Source organism: Vulpes vulpes, chromosome 1, assembly GCF_048418805.1.
Source record: "Vulpes vulpes isolate BD-2025 chromosome 1, VulVul3, whole genome shotgun sequence".
NCBI classification, from domain to species: Eukaryota; Metazoa; Chordata; class Mammalia; order Carnivora; family Canidae; genus Vulpes; species Vulpes vulpes.
In genome coordinates this window covers 29,770,109-29,779,640 of record NC_132780.1, presented here as the reverse complement: position 1 = coordinate 29,779,640, position 9,532 = coordinate 29,770,109, and the positions used below count along the sequence as shown (strand labels likewise).

At 44.1% G+C, this 9,532-nt stretch overlaps 1 pseudogene; it reads right to left on the bottom strand.

Moving 5' to 3' along the window:
* Positions 1–3,702: 3,702 nt before the first annotated feature.
* Positions 3,703–6,582, bottom strand: LOC112922050 (small ribosomal subunit protein eS17-like; annotated as a pseudogene).
* Between the last annotated feature and the right edge of the window lie 2,950 nt (positions 6,583–9,532).

Sequence of the window (9,532 nt, the reverse complement as noted above, 5' to 3'; positions counted from 1 at the left end):
TAGGACACAGATATCTTTGGGGGCTATTATTCTGCCTACCACGTATAACTTCTCTAGAGAGCGATTTGTTCATGTCTATCAAAATTTTTCATTTGACTCAGCAATTCCACTGCTAAGCATGGGTGTGTGTGTGGATATACTTTCAGGGACAGACAAAAATACCTGCTGCAGTCTTATCTGTAGTTAAAAAAGACACCGGAGTGGGGTGGGGAAGAACGCCTGGGTGATGTGGTAGGTTAAGCCACTGACTCCTGGTTTTGGCTTAGGTTGTGATCTTAGGATTGTGAGATGGAGCCCACCATTGGGCTCCCTGCTCAGCTTGGAGTCTGCTTAAGCCATCTCTCCCTCTCCTTCTGCCCCTCCCCACCTCTAAAATAAATAAATCTTTTTTTTTTTTTATAAAATTTTTTTTTAATTTATTTATGATAGTCATAGAGAGAGAGAGAGAGGCAGAGACACAGGCAGAGGGAGAAGCAGGCTCCATGCACCAGGAGCCCGATGTGGGATTCGATCCCGGGTCTCCAGGATCGCGCCCTGGGCCAAAGGCAGGCACCAAACCGCTGTGCCACCCAGGGATCCCAATAAATAAATCTTAAAAAAAAAAAAAAAAGATACCAGGAGCACCTGACTGGCTCAGTCAGTAGAGCATGCAAGTCTTGATCTTGGGGTTGTAAGTTCAAGCTCCACATTGGGCATATAGTTTACTTTTAAAAGAAATCTGAAAAAAAAAAAAAAAGATACTGGAAACCACCTAAATGTTCATTACGGAGGGTCAGACGTAATCAGTTATGCTTAAGCCTTAAGATGGAACATTATGCAGCATGGGAAAAGAATAAAGCAGAGCTGTACATCCTCGCAATAAATGCTCCCTGAAATACAGAACTAAATAAAAATATTTTTTAAAAATAACAAAAAAATAAAATAAGACTAAGGGGGGGCAAAATACATGGAATAAAAAAATGTGTGAAGTATGCTGCTATTTGGAAGAGACAGAGGATATGATATGTGTGTACATGCTTAGAATATTCCTGAAAGGATACACCAGAAAGTGCTAATAGTGGATGCCTTGGGTGAGGGGCCATAGAGTAGAGAGAGAGAAGAAACTTCTTTTTTTTTTTTAATAATTTATTTATTTATTCATAGAGACAGAGAGAGAGAGGCAGAGACACAGGCAGAGGGAGAAGCAGGCTCCACGCAGGGAGCCCAATGTGGGACTCGATTCCAGGTCTCCAGGATCACGCCCTAGGCTGCAGGCGGCGCTAAACCGCTGCGCCACGGGGGCTTCCCAGAAACTTCTTTCCATTGAACGTCCTTAGGTACTTTTCAAATATTTTTGCCAAGTATTTGCATTATCTAGTCCAAAAAGGAAAACAAAATAAGTAGAAACATACAACACTGAAGAGGCTAAATCTGGCTAAATAAGGAAGACCAGGAACTGGATTCTTCAGCTTTTGGGGGCGTCATTCTATATACTGCCTGCCATGCAAACACCCCTGCAAGTGTGGTCACTCTTCTTCCAGGACAGTGCGTCTTATCCTGTGACCCCTGGCTGTCTCAGGGGTCCTAAAGCCCCTAAAATAATAAGCAATGTTTCTGCACGTACATACGTGCATTTTTCTGGGAAGAGAGGCTGTGGTTTCCATCAGAGTCTGGAAGGGATAGAGTTAGTCAAACCAGGTTTTAGAACCACTGTCCTGCCCTCTATACTCTACCCTGACATCAGTTCCTTTTACAGTACAAAGAAGGGCCTCCTGTGTTATCTTACAATGCAGCAGGTAAAGAAAGAGGGGCTATTCTCTGCAGCACTTTCATGCCCACTTATTAGAGCAAACGGTCTATCCAGGGGAAGCCGTATTCAATAATAAGTGAAAAAGACCTCCGAATTCCTGTTCTGGACCATTAATTTATGCCTGGACTCAGACTCATTTGTTAGGCCTACAATCTTTCAAAACAGTGAATTATTCATTAACAAATATGAATAACACCAGCAGATTGAGTTTCCAAAATGAGTTGTTCATTAGCATTTGTGAGAAATTCCTGAAAAAAAAAAAGATCCAAGTACAGGAAACAATCTGGATTATTTCAGCAGTGATGCATTTTCAGATCACTGGTTTTTTTTCTTTTAAAGCACAGACCCAGGGGCTCCCGGGTGGCTCAGTGGGTTAGGCATCTCTCGGTTTCCACTCAGGTTGTGACCTGGGGGTCATGTGATCAGGCCCTGCATGGAGCCCTCCATTGGGTTCTGCGCTTGGCACAGGGTCTGCTTGTCCTCCCCTCAATCAGTCTCCCTCTCTGTCAAATAAATTTTTTTAAAAAGCACAGGCCCGGCCTTGAGACCCAAGAAATAATTGTTGAATATCTGCCTTCTCCAAAATCTTTCTCTGAAATATTCTTTGACAGTTCAGTTTTCTCACAGTTTGATATATAGAAAAGTTTACTTTTTCTAACTTTTACAATGAATGTATAAAAGAGCTCAATGAACAATGCTGGGCTCTTTCCTTGATTCTCATAAACTGCCCAAAGATGAAGTTTATATTTTTTAAAAAGTTAATGAGCCCACTGATTAATCTTAACATACTAAAATTGGCATGTCTCCCTACATGATTCATAGAAAGCACCTATGAAACACTTATGCCAAGAAAGTTGAAGTTGAATAAGATAGCTGCATATAACTATTTAAATTAACTAAAACCAAATGAAATCTAAAATTCAGTTCCTCACTTGCACTAGTCACATTTAAAGTATTCAATAACCACATATGGCTAGTGGCTACCATACTGCATAGGGCAAGTGGAATATTTCCATCCCACAGAAACTTCTATTGAAGTATTGCTCTAGAGCTAACTTAAAGGAAATATGGAGGTTAGAGATACATGTCCATGACACCATAAGGAAGCAAACAGACATATTAGGAATGTGGGACATTGTATAGAACAACTGATGCAGCGACACCTCGTGGCTCAGCAGTTGAGCATCTGCCTTTGGCTCAGGTTGTGATCCCAGGGTCCCAAGATGGAATCCCGCTTTGGGCTCCCCGCAGGGAGCCTGCTTCTCCCTCTGCCTGTGTCTCTGCCTCTCTCTGTTCTCTCATGAATAAATAAGTGAAATCTTTATTAAAAAAAAAAAAAGAGGATTCTTACTGATATCACTATGAAATGCCCTTCAGTAGAATTCTTACATACACTTAAAGAGAAAATGCAGTGGATCTATTTGCCTCAAATGCAGATTAAGAAAATTATTGAGGCACATAATACTTTCCAATTCAGAGGAAATCCCCTTGAGGAAAAAAGCAGCACTGTATTATACGAATAGTGGCCTCAGGCAGCCCCCATGGCCTAGCGGTTTAGTGCCACCTTCAGCCCAGGGTGTGATCCTGGAGACCTGGGATCTAGTCCCACGTTGGGCTCCCTGCATGGAGCCTGCTTCTCCCTCTGCCTGTGTCTCTGCGCCTCTCTCTCTCTCTCTCTCTTTCTCTCTCTCTGTGTCTGTCATGAATAAATAAATACAATCTTAAAAAAAAAATAGTGGTCTCTGCATGAATATCCAAAACAGGAGCTGGCAATTTGAGTATTTCTTTAAGTGTGTATACTTCTCCAGAATTTTCCCCAAGTATCAGGAAAGCATCCAAGGAAGGAATTAAATTGCAATTGAATAGCTTTTAACAATCTTGAAGTCATTTGAGATCTGGACTCACACGTGGGATCTATTTCACAAACTTTATTAGAGTTTATGAGTCAGACTCCTATTTGGCTTCCACTTTGATTCACTGGCTTTTGTAGGCTCAGTACTTACTTAATACCACACAAACCCTTACACAAGATTGCCCTTGGGCATTCTGGGTTACATAGTCCATATCCTTTCATTTTAAAGTAATTTCTACTCAGGAAAAACTAATTTGCTCCTTTGAGTGTCAACTGACTATGTCCATGGGAGCAGTAGGCTAATTATGACCGAAAGCAGTTTCCAAGGAATTATATTTATTATCCAATATAAGAAAGTAGAAAAGAGCCTGACTTCATTCCAGGACTTGTAAAAAAGTATCTGTTGAATCTGAGCAAAGGATTTAGGCCCCAAAGTCAGCAATAGCTAAGATGATGTCATTATAGCCACTCTTTATTCTCCTACCAAAATATATCTCTTCCCATTCCTTTTTCACCCTCTTTTTTTTAAGGTGGTTGTTCAAGGTTTTTTGAAGATACTACAGCACAGCAGAAAGATTCAAATGGCTCCCTGTGGTGTTTTGAAATTCATCCCAACTGTAGGCTGAGTGAACTGCAGGTTGGATGGATTGCCAAAGTCCAAGAGTTTCAACATTTCCTTAGTGCCAGGACCTACTTCAATGATCTCCTAATCTAGAGCAGAGATCTTGGACACATAATTATCTCTCCTTTCTCCTCCTTCTGCAGCTTGATGGCCGCCCCTCTCATCAGGCTTCTCTGAATCTGCTTGCTTCATCAGGTGTGTGACATAGACTGCGATCATAGTGCAGAGCTTCTTGCTGGGGATGATGGCAATCTCCTTGCACATGCGCTTGTTGGTGTAGAAGTCATTGCCCAGGAGCATGTATTATTTCTCAGTGATGACCCAAGCAGCTGTCTTCAGGGTTTTGGTGCAAACGTGGCCCATGTTGGCAGGTATGGTCCACCCTCTTCTGTCTTTATTTAATCCTACACCTTTCCTTTTATCTTTGTTTCCATTCATTAATTCTTTATTCATCCATTCAATACACATTTTTTAAAAGACTTATTTATTCATGAAAGACACAGAAAGAGAGGCAGAGACATAGGCAGAGGGAGAAGCAGGCTCCCTGCAGGGAACCCGATAGAGGACTCAATCCCAGAATCCTGGGATCACACCCTGAGCCAAAGGCAGACCCTCAACCACTGAGCCACCCACGTGTCCCTGTACATATTTATTAAATGCCTACCCTGTGCTAGGTACTGTTCCAGACAATGGAGGTACAAGTGTGAACAAGAAACAGTCTATGACTTTGTGGGCTTTACATCTTGCAGGGAGCAGATAATAAATAAGTGAGCATAAGATAATAACAGTATGATAAATACTAGGAAGGAATCCAAGTGTTAGGGGTGAGAGAGAAGGATATAGGTTGAAGAGGGAATGAGAACCTAATTTACACCCAGTGGACAGATCAGCTTCTCTAAGGGTATGACATTTGATCTAAGGAATCATGACATCAATGACATTAGATCTAAGGATCTAAAAGGAAAAGCATGACCACTAACAGGACTTCTAAAGTACTAGAGAAAAGATATCCCGATGAAGGGAGCAACAAAATGTAAAAAAGCCAGGAGTCAGGGAGGAAATTGGTATGTCTGAGAAACTGAAAGGAGGGCAATGAGTATACTAAGAGAGACCCGGGCAGGGGGCAGGGGGCAGGGGGCAGAGATGACACTGAATAGTCAGCTGGCATTAGATAGTTAGGAACTCAAAGTTATAGCAACAATGTGATTGCCTACCTAATAGCCATAACCTCCTCTTCCTTGCTAATGGAGCCCGTTTTGCTTGGGTGGCAATCTATCTCTCTTCAGGGAGTGAATCATAATTTATTTAAGCCGATTCTGGACAATGAGACATAAGGGGAAGTCACTGGAAGCTTCTAAGAAACTTTTTTTTTCTTTTTTTCTGATAGTAGAGCCACAAGTAAATAAAGCTCTTTGCCTCCTCTCTCTTCCTGCTTTGGCTGTTGTCATATTTTGATAGGATATCCAGAGCTGTGGCAGCCATCCTGCAACCATGACAAGCTTGAAGATGAAAGTCAACAGACAGGATGGTGGAAAGAACAGAAAGAACTTGAGTCCTTGGGACACCTGGGTGGCTCAGTGGTTGAGCATCTGCCTTCCACCCAGGGCGTGATCCTAGAGTCCTGGGATGGAGTCCCACATCGGCCTCCCTGCATAAGCCTGTTTCTCCCACTGCCCATGTCTCTGACTCTCTCTCTGTGTCTCTCATGAATAAATAAATAAGATCTTAAAAAAAAAAAAGAACTTGAGTCCTTGATGACATCGCCAAACTGCTAAACCAATCATGAAAACACTGATCTTCACCCTTTTGTAAAATAGAAAAAATAATTTTCCTCATGGTTTAAGTTTCTAGTAGCTGGGGTTTCCGTTACTTGTGTTGAAGGCATTTAATTGATACAGCAGGGTGTGGCATGATCTGATTTACATACATATATTTTTATGTCTCTTTGTAACTGTGTGAAGAGATTTGTGATGAGCAAAAAATGGAACAGAGAGAGAAAAAAAAAAAAGAAGAAGAAGAAAAAATGGAACGGAGACATTGAAGACTACTGTAGTAGTCCTGAGGAAGGATCATGGTGTCCTGGGCTAGGGAGGAAGCATTACAGCTAGAGAGACATACACAGATTCAAGAAGCATTTCAAGGTAAAAAAATAATAAAATTTGCTTTAGTTCAGACATGGGAGGGGAAGGAAGGGGATAAGTTAAGCCTGACCTCTTTTGGGATTGAAGGTAGTAACATTTATTGATTTGGAGAAGATAGGAAGAAGTTTGGGGAAGGAATAGAATCAAGAGGGTTTTGGTTTTGGGGTTTTTTTTTTTTTTTTTTGAAATATTAAACTGTGCATCCAAAGAGAGATATGGGGCGCCTGGGGGCTCAGCCAGTTTAGTGTCTGACTCTTGATCTCAGCTGGGATTTTGATCTCAGGGTCATGAGTTCAAGCCCCACATTGAGCTCCACATTGTGGGTAGAGCCTACCTTTTTTTTCTTTTTTTCTTTTTAAGATTTTATTTATTTATTCATGACAGAGAGAAAGAGAGAGGCAGAGGGAGAAGCAGGCTCCATGCAGGGAGCCTGACGTGGGACTCGATCCGGGGTCTCCAGGATCACACCCCTGGCTGAAGGCGGTGCTAAACCATTGGGCCACCTGGCCTGCCCAGAGTCTACTTTTTTTTTTAGTATTTCTTTTTTTTTTTTTTTTTTTTAATTTATGATAGTCACAGAGAGAGAGAGAGAGAGAGAGAGAGAGGCAGAGACACAGGCAGAGGGAGAAGCAGGCTCCATGCACCGGAAGCCCGACGCGGGATTCGATCCCGGGTCTCCAGGATCGCGCCCTGGGCCAAAGGCAGGCGCCAAACCGCTGGCCACCCAGGGATCCCCAGAGTCTACTTTTTTAAAAAAAGTGGGTAGGGCACCTGGGTGGTTCAGTGCATTAAGCATTTGCTTTGGGCTCAGGTCATGATCTCAGGGTCCTGGGATCAGGTCTCACGGGAGGACTCAGCAGGGAATCTGCTTCTCCCTCTCCCGCTGCCCCTCCCTGGCACTCGTGCTCTCTCTCTTGCTTTCTCTCAAATAAATAAATAAAATCTTTTTTAAAAAGAGAGAGAGACAGAGGTCAAGTCAGCAGTAGACAAATGAGTCTGAAGTACTTTAGGTCAGGGTTGGATTTCTTTTTTTTTTTTTTTTCAGCGTTGGATTTCAATTAGGGAGCTGTCAATGCACAGATGCTATTTAAAGCCACAAGAATAGACAAAGTCCTCCCCACTGGCCAAAATTAGAGGAATTCTAAAATTAGAGGCCCTTTAGAAAGGGAGGAGCCTGCCAAAGAGCCTGAGGGGAAGTAGTGACATAGCTAAGAAGAAAACCAATAATAACAACAATATTTAACATTTATATAGAGCTTACTTCATGCCAGGGACCCTCAAAGCACTTTGTGCCTTTATGGAAGCAAACAGAAAAAAAGTGTTTTCCTTTTCTTCCTCCCTTTCTATTTTAACTCCTGTGGCTTTCCCTAACCCAAAAAGCTTAGGCACAGTGTTTCTTAACCTTAATTTGTAATTAATTATTAAGGTAAAACATATTCATTAAAATATTCAAACAGCATAATGCAGGAAAGCTAAAAATGGAAAACAAAGAAACTCAAAAACTTCCCTCCCAGGGACGCCTGGGTGTCTCAGTGGTGGAGCCTTTGTCTTCGGCCCAGGGCATGATCCTGCAGTCACAGAATCGAGTCCCACATCAGGCTCCCTGCATGGAGCCTGCTTCTCCCTCTGCCTGTCTCTGCCTCTCTCTATCTCTCATTAATAAATAAAATCTTTAAAAAACAAAACTTTCCTCCCAGCCCGATCTACCATCAGTAACAATTCTTATTCAACCTCCAAGAATTTTCTATAGGCAGGTATACGTTTTTGCAGATTGGATCATTCTCTCTTGGTAGGTAGATAGCTATAGCTAGATACACACACAACTATTTCTAATTCTGCATTTTTTAAGCTCATTGTGTAGATTTTCTATATCAGCACATACATATCTCTTTTTTAAAGACTGATATGATATTGTATTAATATACCATCATTTACGTAAGTTCCTGTACTGATGGGCAACTAGATTGTTTCCTGTTTTTTTGCTGCAACATGCTGCAATAAGCATCTTTGTAGATAAATCCTTGGACATCGGTACAAAAAGAACTGTTGGATAACGTCTTGGTGGTGAAGTTGCTGAAATCAAAGCCCTTAAACCACTGATACGGTCAAATCAACAGTCTGAAAAGATTACACAAATCTCATTCTTTTTGAAGATTTTATGTTATTTATTTTTTCATGAGAAATACAAAGAGGCAGAGACGCAGACAGAGGGAGAAGCAGGCCCCCTGAAGGGGGAGCCCCATGCGGGACTCCATCCCAGGACCCCGGGATCACGCCCTAAGTAAGCCCTGAGCCGAAGGCAGACGCTCAACCACGGAGCCATCCAAGTGCCCCCAAACCACGTTCTCTCCAGCAGCATTTCCTCACGTCTGGTCAACACTGACAAACCTCAAAGTTCGTCAATGCACGAGGCTGGGAAAAATGGCGTCTGATTCTTTTTTTTTATTGGGGTCCCTGTTCTCATGAGCAGGCGGCAGCGCGGTCCTGCCGGACACACACCTTTGGAGGGGGGGGGCGCCCGAGCTGACCACAGGTCCCTTCCTTACACCTGTGACGGCTGCTCCTCGACAAAGGGCATCGGGAGAGCGCAGGCCTCGGCGGCCGCGGGATGCGCGGACAGGGGCCCTCCCACGCCCCCCACCGCCTCGCCGCCCCCCACACTCCCATCCCTCCCACCTCCCCCGACCCGGGCGGGGTCCGCTCGCAGCCGCGCGACCTCGACCCCTTCATCCTCGGCGCACCCCTCCCGGCCAACTTTCGCAAATCACCCCGCAGCTCGGCACTCGAAACGGGAGCAAACACCGCTCCGCTCTTCAAGCCCCGGCCCTACTCTGCGCCCACCCCGCCTCCGGGCTCCTACTTTACACACGAACGTGCAGAAAGGAGCTGCTGCAGTTTGCAAACAACTCGCGAAAAGGGACCCCGCATCTCTCGGCGTCCGAGACCCACGGCGCACAGCGGAGGGAACACGGGGCAACAGCGACTCGACGCTACGCAGCCCACGGCGCCCTCAGGGCTGGACTGGGCAGCGCCCAGAGGCTTCAGAGAAGGGAATTTTAAACGCCAGCCTCAGCCCCACCCCCTTCACGCAGGCCCCCCCCGGGCCCCGCCTCCCGGCCCCGCCCCCC